Raw genomic sequence first — 17,440 nt, 5'->3', positions numbered from 1 at the left:
AACAATAATCCATAAGTCCTAATCAACTCACTAATTTAATTAGCAAAAGATTAGCGTCAATGGAAACAATACTAGCTAACAACTCTAGATCACCAACATAAGTTGGGTTTTCATGACTCAAGATTGCCCAATCACTCTTTCCAAGCCAAGAATGCTCAAAATCTACTCTAATATCCTTCCAAGCATTTTATCAAACACTTGGAAGGCATAAAAGGAAAGCATAATAAAAGTGCAAGAATAATAAAATCTACCAACTACAATTTGCAAGAAAAGTAAATCAACAACTCAATTCATCAATAAAAAGACATCAAACATTAAATTGCATTAAAAGTAAATGGAAATCCAACAAGGGTTCATCAACATAAAAGTAACAAAATAAAGGAAATGCACAAGAGAAACTAAGAAGATTAGAGTAGTAGCAACAAGAAATTAAAAGGTAAGCTAAATCAAAACAAGAATTCAAAGTTGGATTTAAGAAAATTAAACCTAAACTACCCTAAATTCTAGAGAGAAGAGAGAGCTTCTCTCTCTAGAATTCTACCCTAAAACATGATGAAAACTAAACTATGACTACTTGGTTCATTCCCCCTTCAATCCTTGGGTTCAATAGCATCAGAAATGGGTTGGATTGGGCCCAAAAGGAGCTGCAAAATCGCTGGGGACGATTTCATTAAAGTGGGCCACGGACAGCATCGGCGCGTGCGCGCAAAGTGCGCATGCGCGCCCCTGAACTTGAAGTAACATATGGCAAAATTTATATCTTTTCGAAGCCCCGGATGTTAGCTTTCCAACGCAACTGGAACCGCCTCATTTGGACCTCTGTAGCTCAAGTTATGGTCGTTTGAGTGCGAAGAGGTCGGACTTGACAGCTTTACGGTTCCTTCATTTCTTCATGAGTTCTCCCATTTTGCATGCTTTTCTTCTCACTTTTTCCATCCAATACTTGCCTTATGAACCTGAAATTTCTCAACAAACATATCAAGGCATCGAATGGAATTAAAGTGAATTATATTTAGCTATTTTAGGGCCTAAAAAGCATGTTTTCACTTTTAAACACAAATCAAGGGAGAATTGCAAAACCATGCTATTTCATTGAATAAATGTGAGAAAAGGTGATAAAATCCCTCAAAATAAGCACAAGATAAACCACAAAATCGGGGTTTATCAGGGGCTCTGTTTGACTTTGTATTGAGATAAGCTTTTCATGCTTCCTCTCCATGGTTACAGAAGAAGATCCTTAAGCCTTAAACACAAGGTAGTCCTCATTCAATTGAAGGACTAACTCTCCTCTATCCACATCAATCACAGCCTTTGCTGTGGCTAGGAAGGGTCTTCCAAGGATAATGCATTCATCCTCATCCTTCCCAGTGTCTAGGATTATGGAGTCAGCAGGGATGTACAGGCCTTCAACCTTCACTTAGACATCCTCTACAAGTCCATAAGCCTGTTTCATTGATTTGTCTGCCATCTCCAGTGAGATTCTTGCAGCTTGTACCTCAAAGATCCCTAGTTTCTCCATTACAGAGAGTGACATGAGGTTTATTCCTGACCCTAGGTCATGCAGAGCCTTCTCAAAGGTCATGGTGCCTATGGTACAAGGTATTAAGAACTTTTGGGATCCGATTTCTTCTGAGGTAATTTCAGTTGAACCAAATCATTCAGTTCATTAATGAGCAATGGAGGTTCATCCTCCCAAGTCTCATTACCAAATAACTTGGCATTCAACTTCATGATTGCTCCTAGATACTGAACAACTTGCTCTTCAATAATATCTTCATCCTCTTCAGAGGAAGAATACTCATCAGGGCTTATGAATGGCAACAGTAAGTTCAGTGAGATCTCTATGGTCTCTATATGAGCCTCAGATTCCTTTGGTTCCTCAATAGGGAACTCCTTAATGGTTAGTGGACGTCCAGCAAGGTCTCCCTCATTGGAAATGACTGCCTTTTTACTCTCTCCAGGTTCGGCCACTTTGGATATGGTTATGGCCTTGCACTCTTTTTTGGGATTCTCTTCTGTATTGCTTGAGAGAGTACTAGGAGGAGTTTCAGTAAATCTTTTACTCAGCTGACCCACTTGTGCCTCCAAATTTCTGATGAAGGACCTTGTTTTAGTCAAGAAACTGAGAGTGGTCTTAGATAGATCAGAGACTATGGTTGCTAAGTCAGAGAGGCTCTGCTTAGAATTCTCTGTCTGTTTCTCAGAAGATGATGGAAAAGGCTTGCTATTGTTATTAAAGCCTTGATTAGGCTTCTCCTGATCCTTCCATGAGAAATTAGGATGATTCCTCCATGAAGGATTATAAGTGTTTCCATAGGATTCTCCCATGTAATTCACCTCTTCCAATGCAGGATTCTCAGGGTCATAAGCTTCTCCTTCAGAGGAGGCTTCTTTAGTACTACCAGATGCAGCTTGCATTCCAGTCAGATTCTGAGAAATCATATTGACTTGCTGAGTCAATATTTTGTTCTGAGCCAATATAGCATTTAGAGTATCAATCTCAATAACTCCTTTCTTTTGAGTCATCCCATTATTCACAGGATTTCTTTCAGAAGTGTACATGAACTGGTTATTTGCATCCATTTCAATGAGTTTCAGGGCTTTTGCAGGCGTTTTCTTTAGATGAAGAGATCCACCAGCAGAGTGGTCTAATGACATCTTGGACAATTCAGACAAACCATCATATAATATACATAAGATACTCCATCCTGAAAGCATGTCAGAAGGACACCTTCTGATCAATTGCTTGTATCTTTCCCAATCTTCATAGAAGGATTCACCTTCCTTCTGTCTAAAGGTTTGGACTTCCACTCTAAGCTTGCTCATCTTTTGAGGTGGAAAGAATTTGGCAAAGAAAGCATTGACCAACTTTTCCCAAGAGTTCAGGCTTTCTTTAGGTTATGAGTCCAACCATATCCTAGCTCTGTCTCTTACAGCAAAGGGGAAAAGCATAAGTCTGTAGACCTTGGGATTAACCCCATTGGTCTTAACAGTGTCACAGATTTACAAGAATTCAGCTAAGAACTGATGAGGATCTTCCAATGGAAGTCCATGAAACTTGCAATTCTGCTGCATTAGAGAAACTAATTGAGACTTAAGCTCAAAGTTGTTTGCTCGAATTGCAGGAATTGAGATGCTTCTTCTATAGAAGTTGGAAGTTGGTGCAGTAAAGTCACCAAGTACCTTCCTTGCATCTCCACCATTGTTGTTGGGTTCGGCTGCCATGTCTGCTTCTTTTTCAAAATTTTCTGTAACGTCCTCTCCGGAGTGTTGTGCTTTAACTTCTCTTAGCTTCCTCCTCAGAGTCCTTTCAGGTTCAGGATCAGCTTCAACAAAAATATCTTTATCCCTGTTCCTGCTCATATAAAAAAGAAGAGAACAGAAAAAAAGAGGAATCCTCTATGTCACTGTATAGAGATTCCTTTAAGTGAGTAGAAGAATAGAAGAATAGAAGAATGAAGAAGAAGAAATTTGAACACACACAGAGAGAGAGAGAGAGGGTTTGAATTATTAGATGAGTAGAAGAGAAGGGTTAGTAGATAAATAAAATAAATAGAAATAGATGAGAGAGAGAGAGTATTCGAATATTAATTAAAAGAAAAGAAAAATATTTTTATTTTTATTTAATTAATTAAGTTAAAATTCAAAATTTAAGAAAAGAAATAAAATAAAATTAGAAGTTAAAACAATTAGTTAATTAAAAAAAATTTTGAAAAAGTGGTTAGTTGTTTTCGAAAATTAGAAGTGGAAAAGTAATTAGGTGGTTTTGAAAAAGATAAGAAATAGTAAACTTTTTAAAATTAAAACAAACAAGTCAAGTGGTTAATTGAAAAAGATTTGAAAATAAATTTTGAAAAGATAAGAAGTTAGAAAAAGATTTTGAAATTAAGTTTTGAAAAATATATGATTGAAATTTATTTTGAAAAAGATTTGAAAAAGAAATTTAAAAAGATTTGATTTTGAAAATTAAAGTTGATGACTTGACTAACAAGAAACTAAAAGATATGATTCTAGATTTTAAAGATTGAACCTTTCTTAACAGGAAAGTAATAAACTTGAAATTTTTGAATCAAAACTTGAAAATTATGAAATAAAATTGAGAAAAAGATTTTGAAAACTTTAGTAAAGAAATTCAAAAATATTAAGAAGAAAAATGAAAAGATTTGATTTTTGAAAAAGATTTGAAAAGATAGAAATTTTAAATTGAAATTTTGGCTTGACTAGCAAGAAACAACTAAATTTTAAAATTTTTTGACTAAGTCAACCCAAAATTTCGAAATTTATGAGTAAAATAAGGGAGAGATATTATTTTTGATTTTTTTTGAATTAATGAAGAAAGAGAAAAAATAACAAAATGACACAAGATATAAAAATTTAAGATCAAAACAAATAATGCATGCAAGAACACTTTGAATGTCAGGATGAACACCAAGAACACTTTGAAGATCCTGATGAACATCAAGAATATATTTTTGAAAATTAAAAAAAAAAGATATTCAAGACACCAAACTTAGAACTTTTTAATGTTTGGACACTAATAATTTGAAAATGCATATGAAAAACAAGAAAAGATACAAAACAAGAAAAATTAAAGATCAAACAAGGAAAATCATCAAGAACAACTTGAAGATCAAGAAAGAACACATGATGAATTTTCGAAAATTCAAGAAAAATTAAAAAAATGCAATTGACACCAAACTTAAAATTTGACACTAGACTGAAACAAGAAACATAAAATTTTTTTGGTTTTATGATTTTATTAAATTTTTTTGTATATTTTTTGAAATTATTTTGGAAAAAGAAAATAAAGAAATTCAAAATTTTTAATAAGAATTCCAGGATTCGTGCAATGTTAGTCTAAAGCTCCGGTCCAAAAGAATTAGACATGGCCAAATGGCCAGCCAAGCTTTAGCATAACAAATACAGACACGTCCTTTCTACAATAGAAAGTGGAAACCTCAGTCCAAAAGATTAGACATGGCTTAACAGCCAGCCAGGCTTCAACATATCTCATGAAGCTCTAGAATTCATTCTTAAAAATTATGAAGAACAAAATATTTTTTATTTTTTTTTAATTTTTCGAAAAATAAATTTTTATTTGTATTTTTTTCGAAAATAAAAATAAAAAGCTTAAACATAAAATAAAATTACCCAATCTAAGATGAACCGTCAGTTGTCCAAACTCGAACAATCCCCGGCAACGGCGCCAAAAACTTAGTGCACGAAATTGTGATTCACACTTTTCACAACTCCGCACAACTAACCAGCAAGTGCACTGGGTCGTCCAAATAATACCTTACGTGAGTAAGGGTCGATTCCACGGAGATTGTCGGCTTGAAGCAAGCTATGGTCATCTTGTAAATCTTAGTTAAGTGGATTCAAATGGTTATGGGGTTTTGATAATTAAAAGTTAAATAAAACGTGAATTAAAATAAAGATACTTATGTAATTCATTGGTGGGAATTTCAGATAAGCATTTGGAGATGCTTTGTTGCTTCTGAACCTCTGCTTTCCTATTGTCTTCTTCCAATCATGCGTGCTCCCTTCCATGGCAAGCTGTATGATCCTCTTGGATGAAAAATACTAGGTACGATCTCTGCACCGCTAATCAATTGTCGGATTTCTTGTCTCGGATGAAAAATACCAGGTACAGCTACCGCACGGCTAATCATCTGTCGGTTCTCACTAGCGTCGGAATAGGATCTCTCTATCCTTTTGTACACTGTCACTGCACCCAACATTCGTAAGTTTGAAGCTCGTCACAGTCATCCCTTCCCAGATCCTACTCGGAATACCACAGACAAGGTTTAGGCTTTCCGGATCTCAGGAATGCTGCCAATTGTTCTAGCCTATACCACGAAGGTTCTAATCACGGATTCAGATGCTCTATTGTCAGGAGAGACGATGCAAATCGTGACTTAGAGACCAAAGAGAATATACTCTGGCTGTCATCCAATGACTACGTTGAACATCATGTAGACCACTTGTGGTTGTCAGGCACGCGGATCTTGGCTAAGCAAGTAACGAAGATAGTGGGTGATTGTCATGGGTCACCCCTTCATTCTGACTTAACTGAATTAAGTACGAGAGTATATCTTGGAAAAGAAGTAGGCGTGAATTGAGAGAGAAACAATAGTACTTGCATTAATTCATGAAGAACAGCAGAGCTCCGCACCTTAATCTATGAGGTGTAGAAACTCCAGCGTAGAAAATACATAAGAGAAAGAGGTCTAGGCATGACCGAATGGCCAGCCTCCGTTGTCTAAAGATCTAAAAGTGATCAAAAGATGATAAAGTCTCCAAAAGATATATGAATACAATAGTAAAAAGTGCTATTTATACTAAACTAGTTACTAGGAATTACAGAAAATAAGTAACTAAGTGCAAATAGTGCAGAAATCCACTTCCGGGGCCCACTTAGTGTGTGCTTGGGCTAAGCATTGAGCTTTACACGTGCATAGGCCATTCTTGGAGTTAAACGCTAGCTTGGGTGCCAGTTTGGGCATTTAACTCAAATTCTGGTGCCAGTTCTGGCATTTTACGCCAGAAAATGGTCTCTGGTGGGCGTTTAGATGCCAGTTTGGGCCATTAAATCTCGGGCAAAATATGGACTATTATACATTTCTGAAAAGACCAAGTTGTCTACTTTCCAAAGCAATTAAGAGCGCACCGATTGGGCTTCTGTAGCTCTAAAAAATCCACTTCGAGTGCAGGAGGGTCAGAATCATACGGCATCTGCAGTCCATTCTCAGCTTCTTAATCAGATTTTTGCTCAGGTCCCTCAATTTCAGCTAGAAAATACTTGAAATTACAAAAAAACACACAAACTCATAGTAAAGTCCAGAAATGTGATTTTTTCATAAAAACTAATAAAAATATAATAAAAAGTAACTAAAACATACTAAAAACTATGTAAAAACAATGCCAAAAAGGGTATAAAAACTTTTTGGCATATTTATACCCTTTTTGGCATTGTTTTTACATAGTTTTTAGTATGTTTTAGTTACTTTTTATTATATTTTTATTAGTTTTTAAATAAAAATCACATTTCTGGACTTTACTATGAGTTTGTGTGTTTTTCTGTGATTTCATGTATTTTCTGGCTGAAATTGAGGGATCTGAGCAAAAATCTGATTCAGAGGCTGAAAAAGGACTGCAGATGCTGTTGGATTCTGACCTCCCTGCACTCAAAGTGGGTTTTCTGGAGCTAAAGGAGTCTAAATGGCGCGCTCTTAATTGCGTTGGAAAGTAGACATCCAGGGCTTTCTAGCAATATATAATAGTCCATACTTTTCCCGAGTTTAGACGACGCAAACTGGCGTTCAACGCCAATTCTCTGCCCTATTCTGGCGTTAAACGCCAGAAACAGGTTACAAGTTGGAGTTAAACGCCAGAAACAGGTTACAACCTGACGTTTAACTCCGGAAACAGCCTAGGTACGTGTAAAGCTCAAGTCTCAGCCCCAGCACACACCAAGTGGGCCCCAGAAGTGGATTTCTGCACTATCTATCATAGTTTACTCATTTTCTGTAAACCTAGGTTACTAGTTTAGTATTTAAACAACTTTTAGAGATTTATTTTGTACCTCATGACATTTTCACATTTTACATTGTATCTCTATGGCATGAGTCTCTAAACTCCATGATTGGGGGTGAGGAGCTCTGCTGTGTCTCGATGAATTAATGCAATTACTTCTGTTTTCTATTCAATCACGCTTGTTTCTATTCTAAGATACTCGCTTGTACTTAACCGTGATAACTGTGATGATCCGTGACACTCATCATCATTCTCAACCTATGAACGCGTGCCTGACAACCACTTCCGTTCTACCTTAGATTGAGTGTGTATCTCTTAGCCTCTTGGTTCATGATCAGAGTCTTCGTGGTATAGGCTAGGATTATTGGCGGCCATTCTTGAGATCCGGAAAGTCTAAACCTTGTCTGTGGTATTCCGAGTAGGATCTGGGATGGGATGACTATGACGAACTTCAAACTCACGAGTGCTGGGCGTAGTGACAGAAGTAAAAGGATCAATGGATCCTATTCTAACATGAATGAGAACCAACAGATGATTAGCCATACGGTGACAGCACATTTGGACCATTTTCACTGAGAGGACGGATGGTAGCCATTGACAATGGTGATCCACCAACATACAGCTTGCCATGGTAGGAGACATGCGTGCGTGAAGAAGAAGACAGTAGGAAAGCAGAGATTCAGAAGATAGAGCATCTCCAAAACCTCAATCTGTTTTCCATTACTGCATAACAAGTACTATTTAATTTATGCTTTTTACTCTTCGTAAATATAATCACTCTTATCATTGATTTCCTGACTAAGAATTACAAAATAACCATAGCTTGCTTCAAGCCAACAATCTCCGTGGGATCGACCCTTACTCACGTAAGGTATTACTTGGACGACCCAGTGCACTTGCTGGTTAGTGCTACGAGTTGTGAAAAGTGTGATTTATAATTCGTGCACCAAGTTTTTGGCACCATTGCCGGGGATTGTTCGAGTTTGAACAACTGACGGTTCATCTTGTTGCTTAGATTAGAAAAATTTTGTCTTTTGGGTCAGAGTCTTTTATTTTCGTTTCAAAAAAATTTTCCAAAAATTTATTATTTTTCTTTATTAATCTTTAGAGTTTTTCTGTTTGAGTTTAGTTTTATATTTTAAGTTTGGTGTCAATTGCATGTTTTTATTTTCTTTTAAATTTTCGAATTTGTTTTCATTGTTCTTTCTTAATCTTCAAGTTGTTCTTGTTTATTTTCCTTGTTTGATCTTTAGTTTTTCTTGTTTTGTGATTTTTCTTATTTTTCTTGTGCATTTTCGAATTATTAATATCTAAAATAAATAAAAAATTTTATACATTAAATATTTTTATAAAAAAAAACACTTTAAATTTATAACTCAATTGGCTAGAGCGTTGTGTTTATGTTCTTGGTAATTGGTAATCTTCCTTTTAAAACTTTTTCAAAAATAATTTTTCTTTGATTAAATCTCATGTCAAACTTTTAAGTTTGGTGTTCTCTTGTTATTTTTTTATTTTCGAAAACTCATTTTTAGATTTCTAAAAGTTTTAAGTTTGGTGTTCTTTTTATGTTCTTGTGAGTCTTCAAAGTGTTCTTGAGGCTTCTTTGTGTTTCGATCTTAAAATCTTTAAGTTTGGTGTTCCTTGGTGTTTTCCCTCCAAAACTTTCAAAAAACAAGGAGCATTAGATCTAAAAATTTTAAGTCTTGTATCATTTTATTGTTTTTCTCTTTCCTCATTAAATTCAAAAATCTCTTTTCTCTTTATTTTAAATTGAATTTTCGAAAATTACTTTTAAAAATTCATATTTTTATTTTGAAAATCAAATCTTTTCAAAATTCAAATTTTTTTTCAAAAATCATATCCAAAGTTTTTCAAATCTTCTCAACTAAGCAATTATTTTCATTTTCAAATTTATTTTTCTCTTGGTTTTCGAAATTTACATTTTAATTTCTAATTATTTTATTTTATTTTATCTTATTATTTTTATTTATTTTAATAATTTGGTTTGTTCTACTTCAATAAAATAAAAACAAAAAAAATATATTTTCTTTGTAATTCATATCAATTCCATTTTAGCCATCATGGATCTAAGTGGAAATGAACAGTCCAGGAGGACTTTGGGATCATATGCTAATCCCACTACTGCTGCATATGGGAGTAGTATCTGTATACCTTCCATCAAAGCAGGCAGTTTTGAGCTAAATCCTCAGCTCATTGTCATGGTGCAGCAAAACTGCCAATATTCTGGTCTTCCACAGGAAGAACCTACTGAGTTTCTGGCACAATTCTTGCAAATTGCTTACACAATACGTGACAAAGAGGTAGATCAGGATGTATACAGACTGTTACTGTTTTCGTTTGCTGTAAAAGATCAAGCTAAAAGGTGGTTAAATAACCAACCTACAGCAAGCATAAGGACATTGAAACAGTTATCAGACAAATTCCTGAATCAATATTTTCCTCCAAAAAGGATGACACAGCTAAGGCTGGACATCCAAGGCTTTAAACAATAGGATGATGAATCCCTTTATAATGCATGGGAGAGGTACAGAGGGATGCTAAGGAAATGTCCCTCTGAAATATTTTCAGTGTGGGTGCAATTAGACATCTTCTACTATGGGCTTACAGAAAGAGCTCAGATATATCTAGACCACTCAGTTGGTGGATCTATACACACAGGGACGGATCCAGAAATGATATTATGGAGGGCCAATAACACATATAATATTAAAAAGTATGTAAAAAAATTATATAATATAAGATGTATTATAAAAATATACGGATAGAGAATATATTTTAAAGTAAAAAAAATATGTGTATATTTTTTACTAACGAAGTGATCGATTCTTCGTATCATAAAATTCACCGATAATAGAATGTGTCAAAATTTTCAATAATTTTCTTTTCAATATAATTAAAAGACAATTAGCAAGAAATTCATCTTTTATTTTGTTTCTAAGTTATTTTTCACAATATTCATAGTTGAAAAATATCTCTTAATTGTAGCAGTTGAAACAGAGAGAATTAATACCAAACGAATAAAAAAAAGGCCACAAAAAGAAAAAGAATTCACTTTATGAGATTTAAAAATTTTTATTTAATTAAAAAATATTAGTAATAATATCTTTTTCATATATTTTTAATATTGTTACTTATTTTTTAGATACTAAAAATTATTAATATTTAAATTAGATTGAAATTTTATTTATATTAGACTAAATACTAAATATTTTAAAAAAAAATTAAATTATACATAATAACTTATTACTTTTAAAAAAAGTTGGGGGGGCCGAGGCCGCCACTCGTCTCCCCTTATGTCCGTCCTTGTATACACATGAGAAAAACTATTGAAGAGGCTCAAGAGCTTATTGATATAGTTGCTAGAATTCAGCATCTATACATAAGTAGTTGGTCCTCCATAAAAGAAGAAGCCAAAGCAGTGTCTACTAAACTTGGTCCTCCAGAACAAGTTGCTGAACTCAATCAACAATTGTGTTTTCTAACAAAACAGCTAGTAGAATTCAAGGAGATGCTACAAGACACTAAAAATGCTAATAAAAATATGGAAACACAATTGAATCAGACAAAACAGCAGTTATCAAAGCTGATAACAGAAGAGTGCCAGGCAGTTCAATTAAGAAGTGGAAAAATATTAAATACCTCACTTCAGAGTAGCAGAAAAAGCCAAGAAAAGAGCAACTGACAGAGGATGAGCAAAATATCATCCAAAATCCCTCTGAGGACAGTAAGAGCCCAGAGAGGAACAACTCTAGCGTTCAAACGCCAGAAACAGGCAAGGAGCTGGCATCAAATGCCTAATCGAAGCTCAGTTCTGGCGTTCAAACGCGAGAAACAGGTAAGAAGTTGGCGTCCAACGCCAATCAAGCTTCTAACCCTGGCATTCAAACGCCAGTGAGGGATCAGACACACACTAGTGTTGATAACAACCCCTCTAAAAAGGCTTCTCCAATCACCTCTGTAGGAAATAAACCTGCAGCAACCAAGGTTGAGGAATACAAAGCCAAGATGCCTTATCCTCAAAAACACCGCCAAGAGGAGCAGGATAAGCAATTTGCCCGCTTTGCAGACTATCTCAGGACTCTTGAAATAAAGATTCCGTTTGCAGAGGCACTTGAGCAAATACCCTCTTATACCAAGTTCATGAAAGAGATCTTGAGTCATAAGAAGGATTGGAGAGAAACTGAAAGAGTTCTCCTCACTGAAGAATGCAGTGCAGTCATTCTGAAAAGCTTCCCAGAAAAGCTTAAAGATCCCAGGAACTTTATGATACCATGCATATTAGAGGATAATTGCACCAAGACAACTTTATGTGATCTTGGGGCAAGCATCAACCTTATACCTGCATCCACTATCAGAAAGCTTGGTTTAACTGAAGAAGTCAAACCAACCCGGATATGTCTCCAACTTGATAATGGCTCCATTAAATACCCATCAGGCGTGATTGAAGACATGATTGTCAGGGTTGGGCCATTCGCCTTCCCTACTGACTTTGTAGTGCTGGAAATGGACGAGCACAAGAGTGCTACTCTCATTCTAGGAAGACCTTTCCTAGCAACTAGACGTACTCTCATTGATGTCCAAAAGGGGCAAGTAACCCTGAGAGTCAATGAGGATGAGTTTAAGTTGAATGCTGTCAAAGCTATGCAGCATCCAGACACACCAAAAAACTGCATGAAAGTTGATCTTATTGACTCTTTGGTAGAGGAGATCAACATGGCTGAGAGTCTCCCACCATCCCTGAAATATGCATTTCTGGGAGAAGGTGACACTTTTCCGGTGATCATAGGCTCTGCTTTAAATCCCTTGGAAGAGGAAGCACTACTTCAAGTGCTAAGGACACACAAGACAGCTCTTGGGTGGTCCATAAGTGATCTTAAGGGCATCAGCCCAGCAAGATGCATGCACAAGATCCTATTGGAGGACGATGCTAAGCCAGTGGTTCAACCACAGAGGTGGCTAAATCCAGCCATGAAGGAAGTGGTGCAGAAAGAGGTCACCAAGTTACTAGAGGCTGGGATTATTTATCCTATTTTTGATAGCCCCTGGGTGAGCCCTGTCCAAGTTGTCCCCAAAAAGGGAGGCATGACAGTGGTTCATAATGAAAAAAATGAACTGGTTCCTACAAGAATAGTTACAGGGTGGCGCATGTGTATTGACTACAGAAAGCTCAATACAGCCACCAGAAAGGATCATTTTCCTTTACCATTCATAGACCAGATGCTAGAAAGACTAGCAGGTCATGATTATTACTGCTTTTTGGATGGCTATTCAGGCAACAACCAAATTGCAGTAGATTCCCAGGATCAAGTGAAAACAGCATTCATATATCCATCTAGAGTATTTGCCTACAGAAGGATGCCATTTGGGCTGTGTAATGCACCTGCAACCTTTCAGAGATGCATGCTCTCTATTTTCTCTGATACGGTGGAAAAATTTCTGGAAGTCTTCATGGATGACTTCTCATTATATGGAGACTCATTCAGCTCCTGTCTTAATCACCTGACACTGGTTCTGAAAAGATGCCAAGAGACTAACCTGGTTTTAAACTGGGAAAAATGTCACTTTATGGTGACTGAAGGGATTGTCCTTGGGCATAAGATTTCGAACAAGGGAATAGAGGTGGACCAAGCTAAGGTAGAGGTAATTGAAAAATTACCACCACCTGCCAATGTTAAGGCAATCAGAAGCTTTCTGGGGCATGCAGGATTTTATATGAGGTTTACAAAGGATTTTTCAAAAATTGCAAAACCTCTGAGCAACCTGCTAGCTGCTGACACGCCATTTGTGTTTGACACAGAGTGTCTGCAGGCATTTGAAACTCTGAAAGCTAAGCTGGTCACAGCACCAGTTATTTCTGCACCAGACTGGACATTACCATTCGAACTAATGTGTGATGCCAGTGACCATGCCATTGGTGCAGTATTAGGGCAGAGGCATGACAAACTTCTACATGTCATTTATTATGCTAGCCGTGTTTTAAATGATGCCCAGAAAAATTACACAACCACAGAAAAAGAATTGCTTGTAGTGGTTTATGCCATTGACAAGTTTAGATCATACTTAGTAGGATCAAAAGTGACTGTGTACACTGACCATGCTGCTCATAAATATCTACTTACAAAGCAGGAATCAAAACCCAGGCTCATAAGATGGGTGTTGCTTCTGCAAGAGTTTGATATAGAAATAAGAGACAGAAAAGGGACAGAAAACCAAGTTGTTGATCATCTGTCCTGGATAGAACCCGTAGAAGGGGCATCCTTTCCCTCTATTGAGATCTCTAAAACCTTTTCGGATGAGCATTTGTTTGCCTTTCAGGAAACACCATGATTTGCAGACATTGCAAACTATAAAGCTGCAAGGTTCATACCCAAGGAGTACAGCAGGCAACAAAAGCAAAAATTAATTACTGATGCAAAGTACTACTTGTGGGATGAACCCTATCTCTTTAAGAGATGTGCAGACGGAATAATCCGAAGGTGTGTGCCTAGAGAAAAAGCACAGAAGATCTTATGGCATTGCCATGGGTCACAATATGGAGACTACTTCGGAGGTGAGCGAACAGCCACCAAGGTCCTCCAATGTGGCTTCTACTGGCCTACCCTCTGTAGAGATTCCCGAGAGTTTGTACGTAATTGTGACAGTTGCCAGAGAGCTGGTAATCTACCTCATGGTTACGCCATGCCTCAACGAGGAATCTTGGAGATTGAGTTGTTTGATGTATGGGGTATTGACTTCATGGGGCCTTTCCCACCATCATACTCAAACACTTATATTCTGGTGGCAGTCGACTATGTATCTAAATGGGTAGAGGCCATTGCCACACCCACTAATGATATTAAGACAGTGCTAAAGTTCCTCCAGAAACATATCTTCAGCAGGTTTGGTGTCCCTAGAGCACTAATTAGTGATGGGGGCACTCACTTCTGCAACAAACAACTTTACTCTGCTATGGTCCGGTATGGAATTAGTCACAAGGTGGCAACTCCATATCATCCACAGATAAACGAGCAAGCTGAAGTCTCTAATAGAGAACTAAAAAGAATCCTGGAACAGACTGTAAGTACCCGTAGACAGGATTGGGCGAGAAGCTTGGATGATGCTCTGTGCGCTTACAGAACAGCATTCAAGACTCCTATAGGGACCTCGCTATACCAGCTTGTGTATGGTAAGGCCTGCCATCTGCCCGTGGAACTGGAGCACAAGGCCTATTGAGCAACCAGATTCCTAAACTTTGATGCCAAATTAGCTGGAGAAAAAAGATTGCTCCAGCTGAATGAGCTAGAGGAATTCAGACTCACTGCTTTCGAAAATGCCAAGCTTTACAAAGAGAAAGCAAAAAGGTGGCATAACAGAAAGCTGTCATCCAGAGTCTTTGAACCAGGACAGAAGGTTCTGCTATTTAACTCTAGGCTCAGGCTATTCCCCAGGAAATTGAAATCCTGGTGGAGGGGACCATATGTGATTACAAGTGTGTCACCATATGGCAATGTGGAACTTCAAGACATTGATTCTAATAAGAAGTTCATTGTTAATGGACAGAGAATCAAGCATTATCTTGAAGGCAATGTTGAGCGAGAGTGCTCAAGGCTGAGGCTAGATTAAAAGCTCAGCAAAGTCCAGCTAACGACAATAAAGAAGAGCTTGCTGGGAGGCAACCCAGCCATTAGCAAAGCTTTTTATTTATTTATTTTTAATTATACAAGTTTAATATAAATAATCTTCAAGGTAAATAATCAATTGCAAAAGTTCACAGGGTTACAGAAGGATTCAGAATACAAAACAGGGAGAAGGAGCTCACTGGCAAGAAAACGCCAGTAAGAGGTATATTTGGGCGTTAAACGCCCAAAAGAAGCATTTACTGGGCGTCTAACCCCAGTAAAGATACCTTTCTGGGCGTTAAACGCCATACCTGCAGCATCCTGGGCGTTAAATGCCCAAAACAAGCAGCAGTTGGGCGTTTAACGCTAGGATTATGGAGGGGAGGAAGTTTTTGTTCCCAACTTGATTTTTTTCAAAATTTCATATTTCCATCCATTTTTCTTGCATAAACATGTTCCCATACTTTCATTTTTCAAACTTTTTCCAAAAAATTTTTAAAATATCTTAATCCTAAAATTAAATCTTTCTCAATTCTTCTTCAACCTCTTCTCAAATCTTTTTCAAAACAAATCTATCTTTTTCAAATTTTTTCAAACTCATCAATATCTTTTTCAAATATCTTTCATATCTTCTCAATTTTAAATTACATCTTTTCTTATCCTTCTTATCTTTTCCAAATCACATTTTCTATCATATCTTTTTAAAAGATTTTTGAAAACCCACCCCCTCCCTTTTAAATCCTCGTTCGGCCTCCCCCCTCTCATCCACAAATTCGAACTTGGGTCTCCCTCTATCCCTCTCCTTTCTTTTTTTTGCTTGAGGACAAGCAAACCTCTAAGTTTGGTGTGTTTATCTGCGATCAATAAGCCAATACCCACCAAGATCATGGCTCCTAAAGGAAAACAAACTAACTCAAGAGGCAAGAAAGATAATATTCCAAAACCACTTTGGAATCAAGGGAAGTTCTTAACCAAAGAACATTCAGACCATTACTACAAAATAATGGGTCTAAGGTCAGTGATCCCGGAAGTTAAATTCGATCTGAAAGAAGACGAATATCCGGAGATGCAAGAGCAAATTTGAAACAGGAGCTAGGAAGTCCTAGCTAATCCTGAAACAAAGGTGGGAAGAAACATGGTTCAGGAATTCTACTCTAATCTGTGGCAGACAGACAGGCAGAGAATAGCTAGAACCGCATTCTATGACTATCGAACTCTGGTCAAAGGGAAGATTGTTCACACCTACCCTGACAAAATAAGGGAGATCTTCAAGCTGCCTCAACTGCAAGATGACCCAGACTCCTTTAATAGGAGAATGATGAGACCAAATCAGAGCTTGGACAAAATCCTAGAGGACATATGCCTCCTTGGAGTCAAATGGACAACCAACACAAAGGGTGTCCCAAACCAACTCAAAAGAGGAGATCTCAAACCAGTCGCTAGAGGCTGGCTGGACTTCATTGGGCGCTCTATACTGCCCACTAGAAACCGCTCTGAAGTCACCATCAAAAGAGCAGTGATGATTCATTGCATTATGCTGGAAAAAAGAAGTGGAAGTTCATCAGCTGATTTCTTGTGAGCTTTACAAAATTGCAAACAAGAACTCTAAAGATGCCAAATTGGCTTATCCAAGCTTGATCTCCCTGTTATGTAAAGATGCTGGAGTAAAAATGGGAGTAGATGAGTATATTTCAGTTGAACAACCAATCACCAAAAAGTCAATGGAAGGACAAGTGTAGGACGACCCCATCAAGAGGAGAGCACAGGAGTTCCTCCCGGAAATTCCTCAATTTGAATACTAGGGGCGCCTAGAAGCATCTATCACCAAGTTGCAAGAAGCTATGGATCAAATGAAGGAAGAACAGCAAAATCAAAGCAGCATGCTCTGCAAACTGCTTAGGGAACAAGAAGAGCAAGGGCGTGAACTGAAAGAACTGAAGCACCAGAAGCTATCTCTTGAGGGCCAAGCACCCCACAGACTAAAGAGGCATCTACCTCCCAAAGCAGAGGTTGTTGAGTCCTAACTCTGTGATAACCTTTTATCTATTTTAAGAGTATATGAGTATTAAAATTAGAGTCAATTATCTTTATGTCTTTAGTTTCTTTTCTTTTATTGCTAAGTGTCTGCTTTTATGCCAAATTTATATTATTCCCATTAAATAATAAATGAAGATTAGAGTCTATGCCTTAAAGTTATGAACATCCTATGAATCCATCACCTTTCTTAAATGAAAAATGTTTTACTTACAAAAGAACAAGAAGTACTGATGAGCGGATAATTTATA

General features: G+C 37.0%; 1 non-coding gene across 1 annotated transcript; it reads left to right on the top strand.

Moving 5' to 3' along the window:
- The first annotated feature begins 2,712 nt into the window (after nt 1-2,712).
- Nucleotides 2,713-2,820, top strand: LOC112731389 (small nucleolar RNA R71). The gene has a single exon (XR_003167169.1). It is a non-coding gene; the product is annotated as a small nucleolar RNA R71 (small nucleolar RNA).
- Nucleotides 2,821-17,440: the final 14,620 nt, after the last annotated feature.

The sequence above is a fragment of the Arachis hypogaea genome, chromosome 12, assembly GCF_003086295.3.
Source record: "Arachis hypogaea cultivar Tifrunner chromosome 12, arahy.Tifrunner.gnm2.J5K5, whole genome shotgun sequence".
Lineage (NCBI taxonomy): Eukaryota > Viridiplantae > Streptophyta > Magnoliopsida > Fabales > Fabaceae > Arachis > Arachis hypogaea.
The sequence above is the reverse complement of the archived record's forward strand: the minus strand, read 5'-3'. Positions and strand labels throughout refer to the sequence as shown.